Source organism: Gorilla gorilla, chromosome 21, assembly GCF_029281585.2.
Source record: "Gorilla gorilla gorilla isolate KB3781 chromosome 21, NHGRI_mGorGor1-v2.1_pri, whole genome shotgun sequence".
NCBI lineage: Eukaryota > Metazoa > Chordata > Mammalia > Primates > Hominidae > Gorilla > Gorilla gorilla.
The window spans coordinates 4,987,959-5,008,974 of record NC_073245.2 but is presented as its reverse complement, the minus strand read 5'-3'; positions in this window follow the sequence as shown (position 1 = coordinate 5,008,974).

Genomic DNA, 21,016 nt, shown 5'->3' with positions numbered 1-21,016 from the left:
AGCGGTGTAGATATTTCCATGTTCGTACAGATAGCGGTGTAGATATTTCCATGTTCATACAGATAGCGGGGCAGGAATTTCCATGTTCATACAGATAACGGTGTAGATATTTCCATGTTCATACAGATAGCGGTGTAGATATTTCCATGTTCATACAGATGGCGGTGTAGATATTTACATGTTCATACAGATGGCCGTGTAGATATTTCCATGTTCATACAGATGGCGGTGTAGATATTTCCATGTTCATAGAGATGGCGGTGTAGATATTTCCATGTTTATGCAGATAGCGGTATAGATATTTCCATGTTTATACAGATGGTGGTGTAGATATTTCCATGTTTATACAGATGGCAGTCTAGATATTTCCATGTTTATACAGATAGCGGTGAAGATATTTCCATGTTTATCCAGATAGCGGTGTAGATATTTCCATGTTTATACAGATAGCAGTGTAGATATTTCCATGCTTATATAGATAGTGCTGTTGATTATTTCAATTTTATACCGAGAGCAGTGTGGATATTTCCAAGTTCATACAGATAGCGATGTAGATATTTCCACGTTTATAGAGATGGCGGTGTAGATATTTCCATGTTCATACTGATGGCGGTGTAGATATTTCCATGTTCATACAAATGGCGGTGTAGATATTTCCATGTTCATAGAGATGGCGGTGTAGATATTTCCATGTTCACAGAGATGGCGGTGTAGATATTTCCATGTTCATACAGATAGCTGTGTAGATATTTGCATGTTCATACAGATAGCGGTGTAGATATTTCCATGTTCGTACAGATAGCGGTGTAGATATTTCCATGTTCATAGAGATAGCGTTGTAGATATTTCCATGTTCATACAGATAGCGGTGTAGATGTCTCCGTGTTCATACAGATAGCGGTGTAGATATTTCCATGGTCATACAGTTAGCGGTGTAGATATTTCCATGTTCATACAGATGGCGGTGTAGATATTTCCATGTTCGTACAGATGGCGGTGTAGATATTTCCATGTTCGTACAAATGGCCGTGTAGATACTTGCATGTTCATAGCGATGGCGGTGTAGTTATTTCCATGTTTATGCAGACAGCGGTATAGATATTTCCATGTTAATACAGTTGGTGGTGTAGGTATTTCCATGTTTATAGAGATGGCGGTCTAGATATTTCCATGTTTATAGAGATAGTGGTGTAGTTATCTCCAAGTTTTTAGAGACAGCGTTGTAGATATTTCCATGTTCATACAGATAGCGGTGTAGATATTTCCATGTTCATACAGATGGCAGTGTAGATATTTCCATGTTCATACAGGTGGCGGTGTAGATATTTCCATGTTTATACAGATAGCAGTGTAGTTATTTCTATGTTTATAGAGATAGCTTTGTAGATATTTCCATTGTTATACAGATAGCTGTGTAGATATTTCCATGTTCGTACAGATAGCGGTGTAGATATTTCCATGTTCATACAGATAGCGGTGTAGATATTTCCATGTTCATACAGATAACGGTGTAGATATTTCCATGTTTATACAGATAGCGGTGTAGATATTTCCACGTTAAAACAGATAGCAGTGTAGATATTTCCATGTTTATAGAGATAGTGGTGTAGATAATTTCAATTTTATACAGAGAGCAGTGTAGATATTTCCAAGTTCATACAGATAGCGGTGTAGATATTTCCACGTTTATAGAGATGGCGGTGTAGATATTTCCATGTTCATACAGATGGCGGTGTAGATATTTCCATGTTTATAGTGATGGCGGTGTAGATATTTTCATGTTTACACAGATGGCGGTGTAGATATTTCCATGTTTATACAGATGGCGGTGTAGACATTTCCATGTTTACACAGATAGCGGTGTGGATATTTCCATGTTTATACAGTTAGTTGGGCAGATATTTCCATGTTTATACAGATAGCGGTGTAGATATTTCCGTCTTAGTACAGATGGCGGTGTAGGTATGTCCATGTTTATACAGATGGCGGTGTAGATATTTCCATGTTCATACAGATGGCGGTGTAGATATTTCGAAGTTTATAGAGATAGCGCTGTAGTTATTTCCATATTTACAGAGAAATCTGTGTAGATATTTCCATGTATATTCAGATAGCTGTGTAGATATTTCCATGTTCATGCAGATAGCGGTGTAGATATTTCCATGTTAACACAGATAGCGGTGTAGATATTTCCATGTTCATACCAATAGCGGTGTAGACATTTCCATGTTCATACATTTAGTTTTGTAGATATTTCCATGTTCGTACAAATGGCAGTGTAGATATTTCCATATTCATAGAGATGGCAATGTAGATATTTCCAGGTTCATACAAATGGCGGTGTAGATATTTCTATGTTCATAGAGATGGCCGACTAGATATTTCCATGTTTATACAGATAGAAGTGAAATAATTTCCATGTTTATAGAGATACCAGTCTGGATATTTCCATGTATATACGGATAGCTGTGTAGATATTTCCATGTTCATACAGATAGCGGTATAGATATTTCCATGTTCATACAGATAGCGGTGTAGATATTTCCATGTTCATACAGATAGCGGTGTAGATATTTCCATGTTCATACCAATAGCGGTGTAGACATTTCCATGTTCATACATTTAGCGGTATAGATATTTCCATGTTCATACAGATGGCGGTGAAGATATTTACATGTTCATACAGATGGCGGTGTAGATATTTCCGTGTTTGTACGGATGGCAGTGTAGATATTTCCATGATCATACAGGTGGCGGTGTAGATATTTCCATGTTTATACAGATAGCAGTATAGTTATTTCCATGTTAATAGAGATAGCGGTGTAGATATTTCCATTGATATACAGATAGCTGTGTAGATATTTGCATGTTCATACAGATAGCGGTGTAGATATTTCCATGTTCGTACAGATAGCGGTGTAGCTATTTCCATGTTCATACAGATAGCGGTGTAGATATTTCTATGTTCATACAGATAACGGTGTAGATATTTCCATGTTCATACAGACAGCGGTGTAGATATATCCATGTTCATTCAGTTAGCGTTGTAGATATTTCCATGTTCATACAGATGGTGGTGTAGTTATTTACATGTTCATACAGATGGCGGTATAGATATTTCCATGTTCGTACAGATGGTGGTGTAGATATTTCCATGTTCATTGGGATGGCGGTGTAGATATTTCCATGTTTATGCAGATAGCGGTATAGTTATTTCCATGTTTATACAGATGGTGGTGTAGATATTTCCATGTTTATAGAGATGGCGGTCTAGATATTTCCATGTTTACAGAGATAGTGGTGTAGTTATTTCAAAGTTTATAGTGACCGCGTTGTAGATATTTCCATGTTTATACAGATGGCGGTGAAGATATTTCCATGTTTATACAGATAGTGGTGTAGATATTTCCATGTTTCTACAGATAGCAGTGTAGATATTTCCATGTTTATAGAGATAATGTAGATAATTTCAATTTTATACAGAGAGCAGTGTAGATATTTCCAAGTTCATACAGATAGCGGTGTAGATATTTCCACGTTTGTAGAGATGGCGGTGTAGATATTTCCATGTTCATACAGATGGCGATGTAGATATTTCCATGTTTATAGGGATGGCGCTGTAGATATTTTCATGTTTACACAGATGGCGGTGTAGATATTTCCCTGTTTACACAGATAGCGGTGTAGACATTTCCCTGTTTACACAGATAGCGGTGTGGATATTTCCATGTTTATGCAGATAGCAGTGTAGATATTTCCATCTTAATACAGATGGCAGTGTAGATACTTCCATGTTTGTGCAGACGGTGGTGTAGATATTTCCATGTTCATACAGATGGCGGTGTAGATATTTTGAAGTTTATAGAGAGAGCGCTGTAGTTATTTCCATATTTATAGAGAAATCTGTGTAGATATTTCCATGTATATTCAGATAGCTGTGTAGATATTTCCATGTTCATGCAGATAGCGGTGTAGATATTTCCATGTTCATCCAGATGCCGGTATACATATATCCATGTTCACACAGATGGCGGTGAAGATATTTCCAAGTTCATAAAGATGGTGGTGTAGATATTTCCATGTTCATACAAATGGCGGTGTAGATATTTCCATGTGTAAAGAGATAGCTGTGTAGATATTTCCATATTTATACAGGTAGCCGTGTAGTTATTTCCACGTTTATGGAGATAGCAGTGTAGATATTTCCATTGATATACAAATAGCGGTGTAGATATTTCCATGTTCATACAGTTAGCGGTGTAGATATTTCCATGTTCATACAGATGGCGGTGTTGATATTTCCATGTTCATACAGATGGCGGTGTAGATACTTCCATGTTCATAGAGATAGCGGTGTAGATATTTCCATGTTCATACAGATGGCGTTGTAGATATTTCCATGTTCATACAGTCAGCGGTGTAGATATTCCCATGTTCATACAGATGGCGGTGTAGATATTTACATGTTCATACACATGGCGGTGTAGTTATTTCCATGTTCGTACGGATGGGAGTGTAGATATTTCCATTTTCATACAGGTGGCGGTGTAGATATTTCCATGTTTATACAGATAGCAATGTAGTTATTTCCATGTTTATAGAGATAGCTGTGTAGATATTTCCATCGATATACAGACAGCTCTGTAGATATTTGCATGTTCATACTGATAGCGGTGTAGATATTTCCATGTTCGTACGGATAGCGGTGTAGATATTTCCATGTTCATACAGATAGCGGTGTAGATATTTCCATGTTCATACAGATGGCGGTATAGATATTTCCATGTTCATACAGATAGCGGTGTAGATATTTCCATGTTCATACAGATGGCGGTATAGATATTTCCATGTTCATACAGACAGCGGTGTAGATATTTCCATGTTCGTACAGTTAGCGGTGTAGATATTTCCATGTTCATACAGATGGCAGTGTAGATATTTACATGTTCATACAGATGGCGGTATAGATATTTCCATGTTCATACAGATGGCGGTGTAGATATTTCCATGTTCATAGAGATGGCGGTGTAGGTATTTCCATGTTTACAGAGATAGTGGTGTAGTTATTTCCAAGTTTATAGAGACAGCGTTGTAGATATTTCCATGTTTGTACAGATAGCGGTGAAGATATTTCCATGTTTATACAGATAGCGGTGTAGATATTTCCATGTTTATACAGATAGCAGTGTAGATATTTCCATGTTTATAGAGATAGTGGTGTAGATAATTTCAATTTTATACAGAGAGCAGTGTAGATATTTCCAAGTTCATACAGATAGCCGTGTAGATATTTCCACGTTTATAGAGATAGCGGTGTAGATATTTCCATGTTCATACAGATAGCGCTGTAGATATTTCCATGTTCATACAGATAACGGTGTAGATATTTCCATGTTCATGGAGATGGCGGTGTAGATATTTCCATGTTTATGCAGATAGCGGTATAGTTATTTCCATGTTTATACAGATGGTGGTGTAGATATTTCCATGTTTATAGAGATGGCGGTCTAGATATTTCCATGTTTACAGAGATAGTGGTGTAGTTATTTCCAAGTTTATAGAGACCGCATTGTAGATATTTCCATGTTTATACACATAGCGGTGAAGTTATTTCCATGTTTATACAGATAGCGGTGTAGATATTTCCATGTTTCTACAGATAGCAGTGTAGATATTTCCATGTTTATAGAGATAATGGTGTAGATAATTTCAATTTTATACAGAGAGCAGTGTAGATATTTCCAAGTTCATACAGATAGCGGTGTAGATATTTCCACGTTTGTAGAGATGGCGGTGTAGATATTTCCATGTTCATACAGATGGCGGTGTAGATATTTCCATGTTTATAGGGATGGCGCTGTAGATATTTTCATGTTTACACAGATGGCGGTGTAGATATTTCCCTGTTTACACATATAGCGGTGAAGACATTTCCCTGTTTACACAGATAGCGGTGTGGATATTTCCATGTTTATGGAAATAGCAGTGTAGATATTTCCATCTTAATACAGATGGCGGTGTAGATTTGTCCATATTTGTACAGATGGCGGTGTAGATATTTCCATGTTCATACAGATGGCGGTGTAGATATTTCGAAGATTATAGAGATAGCGCTTTAGTTATTTCCATATTTATAGAGAAATCTGTGTAGATATTTCCATGTATATTCAGATAGCTGTGTAGATATTTCCATGTTCATGCAGATAGCGTTGTAGATATTTCCATGTTCATCCAGATGCCTGTGTACACATATCCATGTTCATACAGATGGCGGTGAAGATATTTCCATGTTCATACAGATGGTGGTGTAGATATTTCCATGTTCATACAAATGGCGGTGTAGATATTTCCATGTTCATAGAGATGGCGGTGTAGATATTTCCATGTTCATAGAGATGGCGGTTTAGATATTTGCATGTTCATAGAGATAGCGGTGTAGATATTTCCATGTTCATACAGATAGCGGTGTAGATATTTCCATGTTCATACAGATAGCGGTGTAGATATTTCCATGTTCATACAGATAGCGGTGTAGATATTTCCATGTTCATACAGTTAGCGGTGTAGATATTCCCATGTTCATACAGATGGCGGTGTAGATATTTCCATGTTCATACAGATGGCGGTGTAGATATTTCCAGGTTCATACAGATGGCGGAGTAGATATTTCCATGTTCATACAGATAGCGGTGTAGATATTTCCATGTTCATACAGATAGCGGTGTAGATATTTCCATGTTCATACCAATAGCGGTGTAGACATTTCCATGTTCATACATTTAGTAGTGTAGATATTTCCATGTTCATACAGATGGCGGTGAAGATATTTATATGTTCATACAGATGGCGGTGTAGACATTTCCATGTTTGTACGGATTGCAGTGTAGATATTTCCATGTTCATACAGGTGGCGGTGTAGATATTTCCATGTTTATACACATAGCAGTGTAGTTATTTCCTTGTTAATGGAGATAGCTGTGTAGATATTTCCATTGATATACAGATAGCTGTATAGATATTTGCATGTTCATACAGATAGTGGTGTAGATATTTCCATGTTCGTACAGATAGCGGTGTAGATATTTCCATGTGCGTACAGTTAGCGGTGTAGATATTTCCATGTTCATACAGATGGCGGTGTAGATATTTACATGTTCATACAGATGGCGGTATAGATATTTCCATGTTCATACAGATGGCGGTGTAGATATTTCCATGTTCATAGAGATGGCGGAGTAGATATTTCCATGTTTACAGAGATAGTGGTGTAGTTATTTCCAAGTTTATAGAGACAGCGTTGTAGATATTTCCATGTTTTTACAGATAGCGGTGAAGATATTTCCATGTTTATACAGATAGCGGTGTAGATATTTCCATGTTTATACAGATAGCAGTGTAGATATTTCCATGTTTATAGAGATAGTGGTGTAGATAGTTTCAATTTTATACAGAGAGCAGTGTAGGTATTTCCAAGTTCATACAGATAGTGGTGTAGATATTTCCACGTTTATAGAGATGGAGGTGTAGATATTTCCATGTTCATACAGATGGCAGTGTAGATATTTCCATGTTTATAGGGATGGCGGTGTAGATATTTTCATGTTTACACAGATAGTAGTGTAGATATTTCCATGTTTACACAGATAGCGGTGTAGACATTTCCATGTTTACACAGATAGCGGTGTGGATATTTCCATGTTTATGCAGATAGCAGTGTAGATATTTCCATGTTTATACAGATAGCGGTGCGGATATTTCCATGTTTATACAGATAGTTGTGCAGATATTTCCATGTTTATACAGATAGCGGTGTAGATATTTCCATCTTAATACAGATGGCAGTGTAGATATTTCCATGTTTGTACAGACGGCGGTGTAGATATTTACATGTACATACAGATGGCGGTGTAGATATTTTGAAGTTTATAGAGAGAGCGCTGTAGTTATTTCCATATTTATAGAGAAATCTGTGTAGATATTTCCATGTATATTCAGATAGCTGTGTAGATATTTCCATGTTCATGCAGATAGCGGTGTAGATATTTCCATGTTCATCCAGATGCCGGTATACATATATCCATGTTCACAAAGATGGCAGTGAAGATATTTCCAAGTTCATACAGATGGTGGTGTAGATATTTCCATGTTCATACAAATGGCGGTGTAGATATTTCCATGTTCATAGAGATGGCGGTGTATATATTTCCATATTCATACAAATGGCGGTGTGGATATGTCCATGTTCATAGAGATGGCAGTGTAGATATCTCCATATTTATACAGGTAGCCGTGTAGTTATTTCCATGTTTATGGAGATAGCAGTGTAGATATTTCCATTGATATACAAATAGCGGTGTAGATATTTCCATGTTGATACAGTTAGCGGTGTAGATATTTCCATGTTCATACAGATGTCGGTGTTGATATTTCCATGTTCATACAGATGGCGGTGTAGATATTTCCATGTTCATAGAGATGGCGGTGTAGATATTTCCATGTTCATACAGATGGCGGTGTAGATATTTCCATGTTCATACAGTCAGCGGTGTAGATATTTCCATGTTCATACAGATGGCGGTGTAGATATTTACATGTTCATAAACATGGCGGTGTAGTTATTTCCATGTTCGTACGGATGGCAGTGTAGATATTTCCATTTTCATACAGGTGGCGGTGTAGATATTTCTATGTTTATACAGATAGCAATGTAGTTATTTCCATGTTTATAGAGATAGCTGTGTAGATATTTCCATCGATATACAGATAGCTCTGTAGATATTTGCATGTTCATACTGATAGCGGTGTAGATATTTCCATGTTCGTACGGATAGCGGTGTAGATATTTCCATGTTCATACAGATAGCGGTGTAGATATTTCCATGTTCGTACAGATGGCGGTATAGATATTTCCATGTTCATACAGATAGCGGTGAAGATATTTCCATGTTCATACAGATAGCGGTGTAGATATTTCCATGTTCATACAGATAACGGTGTAGATATTTCCATGTTCATACAGACAGCAGTGTAGATATTTCCATGTTCGTACAGTTAGCGGTGTAGATATTTCCATGTTCATACAGATGGCAGTGTAGATATTTACATGTTCATACAGATGGCGGTATAGATATTTCCATGTTCATACAGATGGCGGTGTAGATATTTCCATGTTCATAGAGATGGCGGTGTAGATATTTCCATGTTTACAGAGATAGTGGTGTAGTTATTTCCAAGTTTATAGAGACAGCGTTGTAGATATTTCCATGTTTATACAGATAGCGGTGTAGATATTTCCATGTTTATACAGATAGCAGTGTAGATATTTCCATGTTTATAGAGATAGTGGTGTAGATAATTTCAATTTTATACAGAGAGCAGTGTAGATATTTCCAAGTTCATACAGATAGCCGTGTAGATATTTCCACGTTTATAGAGATAGCGGTGTAGATATTTCCATGTTCATACAGATAGCGCTGTAGATATTTCCATGTTCATACAGATAACGGTGTAGATATTTCCATGTTCATAGAGATGGCGGTGTAGATATTTCCATGTTTATGCAGATAGCGGTATAGTTATTTCCATGTTTATACAGATGGTGGTGTAGATATTTCCATGTTTATAGAGATGGCGGTCTAGATATTTCCATGTTTACAGAGATAGTGGTGTAGTTATTTCCAAGTTTATAGAGACCGCGTTGTAGATATTTCCATGTTTATACAGATAGCGGTGAAGATATTTCCATGTTTATACAGATAGCGGTGTAGATATTTCCATGTTTCTACAGATAGCAGTGTAGATATTTCCATGTTTATAGAGATAATGGTGTAGATAATTTCAATTTTATACAGAGAGCAGTGTAGATATTTCCAAGTTCATACAGATAGCGGTGTAGATATTTCCACGTTTGTAGAGATGGCGGTGTAGATATTTCCATGTTCATACAGATGGCGGTGTAGATATTTCCATGTTTATAGGGATGGCGCTGTAGATATTTTCATGTTTACACAGATGGCGGTGTAGATATTTCCCTGTTTACACATATATCGGTGTAGACATTTCCCTGTTTACACAGATAGCGGTGTGGATATTTCCATGTTTATGGAAATAGCAGTGTAGATATTTCCATCTTAATACAGATGGCGGTGTAGATTTGTCCATATTTGTACAGATGGCGGTGTAGATATTTCCATGTTCATACAGATGGCGGTGTAGATATTTCGAAGATTATAGAGATAGCGCTTTAGTTATTTCCATATTTATAGAGAAATCTGTGTAGATATTTCCATGTATATTCAGATAGCTGTGTAGATATTTCCATGTTCATGCAGATAGCGTTGTAGATATTTCCATGTTCATCCAGATGCCTGTGTGCACATATCCATGTTCATACAGATGGCGGTGAAGATATTTCCATGTTCATACAGATGGTGGTGTAGATATTTCCATGTTCATACAAATGGCGGTGTAGATATTTCCATGTTCATAGAGATGGCGGTGTAGATATTTCCATGTTCATAGAGATGGCGGTTTAGATATTTGCATGTTCATAGAGATAGCGGTGTAGATATTTCCATGTTCATACAGATAGCGGTGTAGATATTTCCATGTTCATACAGATAGCGGTGTAGATATTTCCATGTTCATACAGATAGCGGTGTAGATATTTCCATGTTCATACAGTTAGCGGTGTAGATATTCCCATGTTCATACAGATGGCGGTGTAGATATTTCCATGTTCATACAGATGGCGGTGTAGATATTTCCAGGTTCATACAGATGGCGGAGTAGATATTTCCATGTTCATACAGATAGCGGTGTAGATATTTCCATGTTCATACAGATAGCGGTGTAGATATTTCCATGTTCATACCAATAGCGGTGTAGACATTTCCATGTTCATACATTTAGTGGTGTAGATATTTCCATGTTCATACAGATGGCGGTGAAGATATTTATATGTTCATACAGATGGCGGTGTAGACATTTCCATGTTTGTACGGATGGCAGTGTAGATATTTCCATGTTCATACAGGTGGCGGTGTAGATATTTCCATGTTTATACACATAGCAGTGTAGTTATTTCCTTGTTAATGGAGATAGCTGTGTAGATATTTCCATTGATATACAGATAGCTGTATAGATATTTGCATGTTCATACAGATAGCGGTGTAGATATTTCCATGTTCGTACAGATAGCGGTGTAGATATTTCCATGTGCGTACAGTTAACGGTGTAGATATTTCCATGTTCATACAGATGGCGGTGTAGATATTTACATGTTCATACAGATGGCGGTATAGATATTTCCATGTTCATACAGATGGCGGTGTAGATATTTCCATGTTCATAGAGATGGCGGAGTAGATATTTCCATGTTTACAGAGATAGTGGTGTAGTTATTTCCAAGTTTATAGAGACAGCGTTGTAGATATTTCCATGTTTTTACAGATAGCGGTGAAGATATTTCCATGTTTATACAGATAGCGGTGTAGATAATTCCATGTTCATACAGTTAGCGGTGTAGATATTTCCATGTTCTTACAGATGGCGGTATAGATATTTACATGTTCATACACAGGGCGGTATAGATATTTCCATGTTCGTACGGATGGCAGTGTAGATATTTCCATGTTCATACAGGTGGCGGTGTAGATATTTCCATGTTTATACAGATAGCAGTGTAGTTATTTCCATGTTTATAGAGATAGCTGTGTAGATATTACCATTGATATACAGATAGCTGTGTAGATATTTGCATGTTCATACAGATAGCGGTGTAGATATTTCCATGTTCGTACAGATGTCGGTGTAGATATTTCCATGTTCATACAGATATCGGTGTAAATATTTCCATGTTCATACAGATAACGGTGTATATATTTCCATGTTTATACAGATAGCGGTGTAAATATTTCCGTGTTCATACAGTTAGCAGTGTAGGTATTTCCATGTTCGTAGAGAAGGCGGTGTAGATATTTACATGTTCATAGAGATGGCGGTGTAGATATTTCCATGTTCATAGAGATGGCGGTGTAGATATTTCCATGTTCATACAGATGGCGGTGTAGATATTTCCATGTTCATACAGTCAGCGGTGTAGATATTTCCATGTTCATACAGATGGCGGTGTAGATATTTACATGTTCATAAACATGGCGGTGTAGTTATTTCCATGTTCGTACGGATGGCAGTGTAGATATTTCCATTTTCATACAGGTGGCGGTGTAGATATTTCCATGTTTATACAGATAGCAATGTAGTTATTTCCATGTTTATAGAGATAGCTGTGTAGATATTTCCATCGATATACAGATAGCTCTGTAGATATTTGCATGTTCATACTGATAGCGGTGTAGATATTTCCATGTTCGTACGGATAGCGGTGTAGATATTTCCATGTTCATACAGATAGCGGTGTAGATATTTCCATGTTCGTACAGATGGCGGTATAGATATTTCCATGTTCATACAGATAGCGGTGAAGATATTTCCATGTTCATACAGATAGCGGTGTAGATATTTCCATGTTCATACAGATAACGGTGTAGATATTTCCATGTTCATACAGACAGCGGTGTAGATATTTCCATGTTCGTACAGTTAGCGGTGTAGATATTTCCATGTTCATACAGATGGCAGTGTAGATATTTACATGTTCATACAGATGGCGGTATAGATATTTCCATGTTCATACAGATGGCGGTGTAGATATTTCCATGTTCATAGAGATGGCGGTGTAGATATTTCCATGTTTACAGAGATAGTGGTGTAGTTATTTCCAAGTTTATAGAGACAGCGTTGTAGATATTTCCATGTTTATACAGATAGCGGTGTAGATATTTCCATGTTTATACAGATAGCAGTGTAGATATTTCCATGTTTATAGAGATAGTGGTGTAGATAATTTCAATTTTATACAGAGAGCAGTGTAGATATTTCCAAGTTCATACAGATAGCCGTGTAGATATTTCCACGTTTATAGAGATAGCGGTGTAGATATTTCCATGTTCATACAGATAGCGCTGTAGATATTTCCATGTTCATACAGATAACGGTGTAGATATTTCCATGTTCATAGAGATGGCGGTGTAGATATTTCCATGTTTATGCAGATAGCGGTATAGTTATTTCCATGTTTATACAGATGGTGGTGTAGATATTTCCATGTTTATAGAGATGGCGGTCTAGATATTTCCATGTTTACAGAGATAGTGGTGTAGTTATTTCCAAGTTTATAGAGACCGCGTTGTAGATATTTCCATGTTTATACAGATAGCGGTGAAGATATTTCCATGTTTATACAGATAGCGGTGTAGATATTTCCATGTTTCTACAGATAGCAGTGTAGATATTTCCATGTTTATAGAGATAATGGTGTAGATAATTTCAATTTTATACAGAGAGCAGTGTAGATATTTCCAAGTTCATACAGATAGCGGTGTAGATATTTCCACGTTTGTAGAGATGGCGGTGTAGATATTTCCATGTTCATACAGATGGCGGTGTAGATATTTCCATGTTTATAGGGATGGCGCTGTAGATATTTTCATGTTTACACAGATGGCGGTGTAGATATTTCCCTGTTTACACATATATCGGTGTAGACATTTCCCTGTTTACACAGATAGCGGTGTGGATATTTCCATGTTTATGGAAATAGCAGTGTAGATATTTCCATCTTAATACAGATGGCGGTGTAGATTTGTCCATATTTGTACAGATGGCGGTGTAGATATTTCCATGTTCATACAGATGGCGGTGTAGATATTTCGAAGATTATAGAGATAGCGCTTTAGTTATTTCCATATTTATAGAGAAATCTGTGTAGATATTTCCATGTATATTCAGATAGCTGTGTAGATATTTCCATGTTCATGCAGATAGCGTTGTAGATATTTCCATGTTCATCCAGATGCCTGTGTGCACATATCCATGTTCATACAGATGGCGGTGAAGATATTTCCATGTTCATACAGATGGTGGTGTAGATATTTCCATGTTCATACAAATGGCGGTGTAGATATTTCCATGTTCATAGAGATGGCGGTGTAGATATTTCCATGTTCATAGAGATGGCGGTTTAGATATTTGCATGTTCATAGAGATAGCGGTGTAGATATTTCCATGTTCATACAGATAGCGGTGTAGATATTTCCATGTTCATACAGATAGCGGTGTAGATATTTCCATGTTCATACAGATAGCGGTGTAGATATTTCCATGTTCATACAGTTAGCGGTGTAGATATTCCCATGTTCATACAGATGGCGGTGTAGATATTTCCATGTTCATACAGATGGCGGTGTAGATATTTCCAGGTTCATACAGATGGCGGAGTAGATATTTCCATGTTCATACAGATAGCGGTGTAGATATTTCCATGTTCATACAGATAGCGGTGTAGATATTTCCATGTTCATACCAATAGCGGTGTAGACATTTCCATGTTCATACATTTAGTGGTGTAGATATTTCCATGTTCATACAGATGGCGGTGAAGATATTTATATGTTCATACAGATGGCGGTGTAGACATTTCCATGTTTGTACGGATGGCAGTGTAGATATTTCCATGTTCATACAGGTGGCGGTGTAGATATTTCCATGTTTATACACATAGCAGTGTAGTTATTTCCTTGTTAATGGAGATAGCTGTGTAGATATTTCCATTGATATACAGATAGCTGTATAGATATTTGCATGTTCATACAGATAGCGGTGTAGATATTTCCATGTTCGTACAGATAGCGGTGTAGATATTTCCATGTGCGTACAGTTAACGGTGTAGATATTTCCATGTTCATACAGATGGCGGTGTAGATATTTACATGTTCATACAGATGGCGGTATAGATATTTCCATGTTCATACAGATGGCGGTGTAGATATTTCCATGTTCATAGAGATGGCGGAGTAGATATTTCCATGTTTACAGAGATAGTGGTGTAGTTATTTCCAAGTTTATAGAGACAGCGTTGTAGATATTTCCATGTTTTTACAGATAGCGGTGAAGATATTTCCATGTTTATACAGATAGCGGTGTAGATAATTCCATGTTCATACAGTTAGCGGTGTAGATATTTCCATGTTCTTACAGATGGCGGTATAGATATTTACATGTTCATACACAGGGCGGTATAGATATTTCCATGTTCGTACGGATGGCAGTGTAGATATTTCCATGTTCATACAGGTGGCGGTGTAGATATTTCCATGTTTATACAGATAGCAGTGTAGTTATTTCCATGTTTATAGAGATAGCTGTGTAGATATTACCATTGATATACAGATAGCTGTGTAGATATTTGCATGTTCATACAGATAGCGGTGTAGATATTTCCATGTTCGTACAGATGTCGGTGTAGATATTTCCATGTTCATACAGATATCGGTGTAAATATTTCCATGTTCATACAGATAACGGTGTATATATTTCCATGTTTATACAGATAGCGGTGTAAATATTTCCGTGTTCATACAGTTAGCAGTGTAGGTATTTCCATGTTCGTAGAGAAGGCGGTGTAGATATTTACATGTTCATAGAGATGGCGGTGTAGATATTTCCATGTTTATGCAGATAGCGGTATAGATATTTCCATGTTTATGCAGATGGTGGTGTAGATATTTCCATGTTTATAGAGATGGCGGTCTAGATATTTCCATGTTTACAGAGATAGTCGTGTAGTTATTTCCAAGTTTATAGAGACAGCGTTGTAGATATTTCCATGTTTATACAGATAGCGGTGAAGATATTTCCATGTTTGTACAGATAGCGGTGTAGATATTTCCATGTTTCTACAGATAGCAGTGTAGATATTTCCATGTTTATAGAGATAGTGGAGTAGAAAATTTCAATTTTATACAGAGAGCAGTGCAGATATTTCCAAGTTCATACAGATAGCAGTGTAGATATTTCCACATTTATAGAGATGGCGGTGTAGATATTTCCATGTTCATAGAGATGGCGGTGTAGATATTTCCATGTTTATAGGGATGGCGGTGAAGATATTCTCATGTTCATACAGATAGCGGTGTAGATATTGCCATGTTCATACAGAGAGCGGTGTAGATATTTCCATGTTCATACAGATAGCGGTGTAGATATTGCCATGTTCATACAGAGAGCGGTGTAGATATTTCCATGTTCATACAGATAGGGGTGTAGATATTTCCATGTTCATACAGTTAGTGGTGTAGTTATTTCCATGTTCATACAGATGGCGGTGTAGATATTTCCATGTTCATACAGATTTCTGTGTAGATATTTCCATGTTCATACAGATGGCGGTGTAGATATTTCCATGTTCATACAGATAGCGGTGTAGATATTTCCATGTTCATACAGATAGCGGTGCAGATATTTCCATGTTCATACAGTTTGCGGTGTAGATATTTCCATGTTCATACAGATGGCAGTGTAGATATTTACATGTTTATACTCATGGCGGTGTAGATATTTCCATCTTCGTACGGATGGCAGTGTAGATATTTCCATGTTCATACAGGTGGCGGTGTAGATATTTCCATGTTTATACAGATAGCAGTGTAGTTATTTCCATGTTTATAGAGATAGCTGTGTAGGTATTTTCATTGATATACAGATAGCTGTGTAGATATTGCATGTTCATACAGATAGCGGTGTAGATATTTCCATGTTCATACAGATAGCGGTGTAGATATTTCCATGTTCATACAGATAGCGGTGTAGATATTTCCATGTTCATACAGATAACGGTGTAGATATCTCCATGTTCATACAGATAGCGGTGTTGATATTTCCATGTTCATACAGTTAGTAGTGTAGATATTTCCATGTTCATACAGATGGCGGTGTAGATATTTACATGTTCATACAGCTGGCGGTATACATATTTTCATGTTCGTACAGATGGCGGTGTAGATATTTCCAAGTTCATAGAGATGGCGGTGTAGATATTTCCATGTTTATAGGGATGGCGGTGTAGATATTATCATGTTTACACAGATGGCGGTGTAGATATTTCCATGTTTACACAGAGAGCGGTGTACACATTTCCATGTTTACACAGATAGCGGTGTGGATATTTCCATGTTTTTGCAGATACCATTGTAGATATTTCCATGTTTATACAGATAGCGGTGCGGATATTTCCATGTTTATACAGATAGTTGGGCAGATATTTCCATGTTTATACAGACGGCGGTGTAGATATTTCCATCTTAATACAGATGCCGGTGTAGATATGTCCATGTTTGTATAGATGGCGGTGTAGATATTTCCATGTTCATACAGATGGTGGTGTAGACATTTCGAAGTTTATAGAGATAGCGCTGTAGTTATTTACACATTTATAGAGAAATCTGTGTAGATATTTCCATGTATTTTCAGATAGCTGTGTAGATATTTCCATGTTCATGCAGATAGCGGTGTAGATATTTCCATGTTCATCCAGATGCCGGTGCACATATATCCATGTTCATACAGATGGCGGTGAAGATATTTCCATGTTCATACAGATGGCGGGGTAGATATTTCCATGTTCATACAAATGGCTGTGTAGATATTTACATGTTCATAGAGATGGTGGTGTAGATATTTCCATGTTCATACAAATGGTGGTGTAGATATTTCCATGTTCATAGAGATGGCGGTGTAGATATTTCCATGTTTATACAGATAGCGGTGTAGTTATTTTCATGTTTATAGAGATAGCAGTGTAGAAATTTCCATTGATATAGAGATGGCGGTGTAGATATTTCCATGTTCATTCAGATGGCAGTGTAGATATTTCCATGTTCATACAGATAGCGGTGTAGATATTTCCATCTTCATACAGATAGCGGTGTAGATATTTCCGTGTTCATACAGATAGCGGTGTAGATATTTCCGTGTTCATACCAATAGCGGTGTAGATATTTCCATGTTCATACAGTTAGCAGTGTAGGTATTTCCATGTTCATACAGATGGCGGTGTAGATATTTACATGTTCATACAGATGGCGGTGTAGATATTTCCATGTTCGTACGGATGGCAGTGTAGATATTTCCATGTTCATACAGGTGGCGGTGTAGATATTTCCCTGTTTATACAGATAGCATTGTAGTTATTTCCATGTTTATAGAGATAGCAGTGTTGATATTTCCATTGATATACTGATAGCTGTGTAGATATGTGCGTGTTCATTCAGATAGCGGTGTAGATATTTCCATGTTAATACAGATAGCGGTGCAGATATTTCCATGTTCATACAGATAGCGGTGTAGATATTTCCATGTTCATAGAGATAGCGGTGTAAATATTTCCATGTTCATACAGTTAGTGGTGTAGATATTTCCATGTTCATACAGATGGCGGTGTAGATATTTACATGTTCATACAGATGGCGGTGTTGATATTTCCATGTTCATAGAGATGGCGGTGTAGATATTTCCATGTTCATACAGATAGCAGTGTAGATATTTCCATGTTCATACAGATAGCGGTGCAGATATTTCCATGTTCATACAGTTAGCGGTGTAGATATTTCCATGTTCATACAGATGGCGGTGTAGCTATTTACATGTTCATACACATGGCGGTGTAGATATTTCCATGTTCGTACGGATGGCAGTGTAGATATTTCCATGTTCATACAGGTGGCGGTGTAGATATTTCCATGTTTATACAGATAGCAGTGTAGTTATTTCCATGTTTATAGACATAGCTGTGTAGATATTTTCATTGAGATACAGATAGCTGTGTAGATATTTGCATGTTCATACAGATAGCCGTGTAGGTATTTCCATGTTCATACAGATAGCGGTGTAGATATTTCCATGTTCATGCAGATAGCGGTGTAGATATTTCCATGTTCATACAGATAACTGTGTAGATATTTCCATGTTCATACAGATAGCGGTGTAGATATTTCCATGTTCATACAGTTAGTAGTGTAGATATTTATATGTTCATACAGATGGCGGTGTAGATATTTACATGTTCATACAGCTGGCGGTATAGATATTTCCATGTTCATACAGATAGCAGTGTAGATATTTCCATGTTCATACAGATAGAGGTGTAGATATTTCCATGTTCATACCAATAGCGGTGTAGATATTTCCATATTTAGTTAGGAGTGTAGATATTTCCATGTTCATACAGATGGCGGTGTAGATATTTACATGTTCATACAGATGGCGGAGTAGATATTTCCACGTTCGTACGGATGGAAGTGTAGATATTTCCATGTTCATACAGGTGGCGGTGTAGATATTTCCCTGTTTATACAGATAGCAGTGTAGTTATTTCCATGTTTATAGAGATAGCAGTTTAGGTATTTCCATTGATATACAGATGGCTGTGTAAATATTTCCATGTTCATACAGATAGCGGTGTAGATATTTCCATGTTCATACAGATAGCGGTGTACATATTTCCATGTTCATACAGTTAGCGGTGTAGATATTTCCATGCTCATACAGATGGCGGTGTAGATATTTACATGTTCATACAGATGGCGGTGTTGATATTTCCATGTTCGTACAGATGGCGGTGTAGATATTTCCATGTTCATAGAGATGGCGGTGTAGATATTTCCATGTTTATGCAGAGAGCGGTATAGATATTTCCATGTTTATACAGATGGTGGTGTAGATATTTCCATGTTTATAGAGATGGCGGTCTAGATATTTCCATGTTTATAGAGATAGTGGTGTAGTTATTTCCAAATTTAAAGCGACAGCGTTGTAGATATTGCCATGTTTATACAGATAGCGGTGAAGATATTTCCATTTTTATACAAATAGCGGTGTAGATATTTCCATGTTTATACAGATAGCAGTGTGGATATTTCCATGTTTATAGAGATAGTGGTGTAGATAGTTTCAATTTTATACAGATAGCAGTGTAGATATTTCCAAGTTCATACAGATAGCAGTTTAGATATTTCCACGTTTATAGAGATGGCGGTGTAGATATTTCCATGTTCATACAGATGGCGGTGTAGATTTTCCATGTTTATAGAGATGGCGATGTAGATATTTTCACGTTTACACAGATGGCGGTGTAGATATTTCCATGTTTACACAGATAGTGGTGTAGACATTTTAATGTTTACACAGTTAGCAGTGTGGATATTTCCATGTTTATGCACATAGCGGTGTAGATATTTCCATATTTATACAGATAGCGGTGCGGATATTTCCATGTTTATGCAGATAGCGCTGTAGATATTTCCATGTTTATACAGATAGCGGTGCGGTTATTTCCATGTTTATACAGATAGTGGTGCAGATATTTCCATGTTTATAAAGATATCGGTGTAGATATTTCCATCTTAATACAGATGGCAGTGTAGATATGTCCATGTTCGTACAGATGGCGTTGTAGATATTTCCATGTTCATACAGATGGCGGTGTAGATATTTCGAAGTTTATAGAGATAGCGCTGTAGTTATTTCCATATTTATAGAGAAATCTGTGTAGATATTTCCATGCACATGCAGATAGCTGTGTAGATATTTCCATGTTCATGCAGATAGCGGTGTAGATATTTCCATGTTCATCCAGATGCCGGTGTAGGTATTTGCATGTTCATACTGATAGGGGTGTAGTTATTTCCATGTTCATACAGATAGCGGTGTACATATTTCCATGTTAATACAGAGAGCTTTGTAGATATTTCCATGTTTATACAGATAGCGGTGTAGATATTTCCATGTTCATACAGATAGCGGTGTAGATATTTCCATGTTCTTACAGTTAGCGGTGTAGATATTTCCATGTTCATACAGATAGCGGTGTAGATATTTCCACGTTTATACAGATAGCGGTGTAGATATTTCCATGTTCATCCAGATGCCGGTGTAGATATATCCATGTCCATACAGATGGGAGTGAAGATATTTCCATGTTCATACTGATAGCGGTGTAGATATTTCCATGTTCATACAAATGGCGGTGTAGATATTTACATGTTCATAGAGATGGCGTTGTAGATATTTCCATGTACATACAAATTGCGGTGTAGTTATTTCCATGTTCGTACAGATG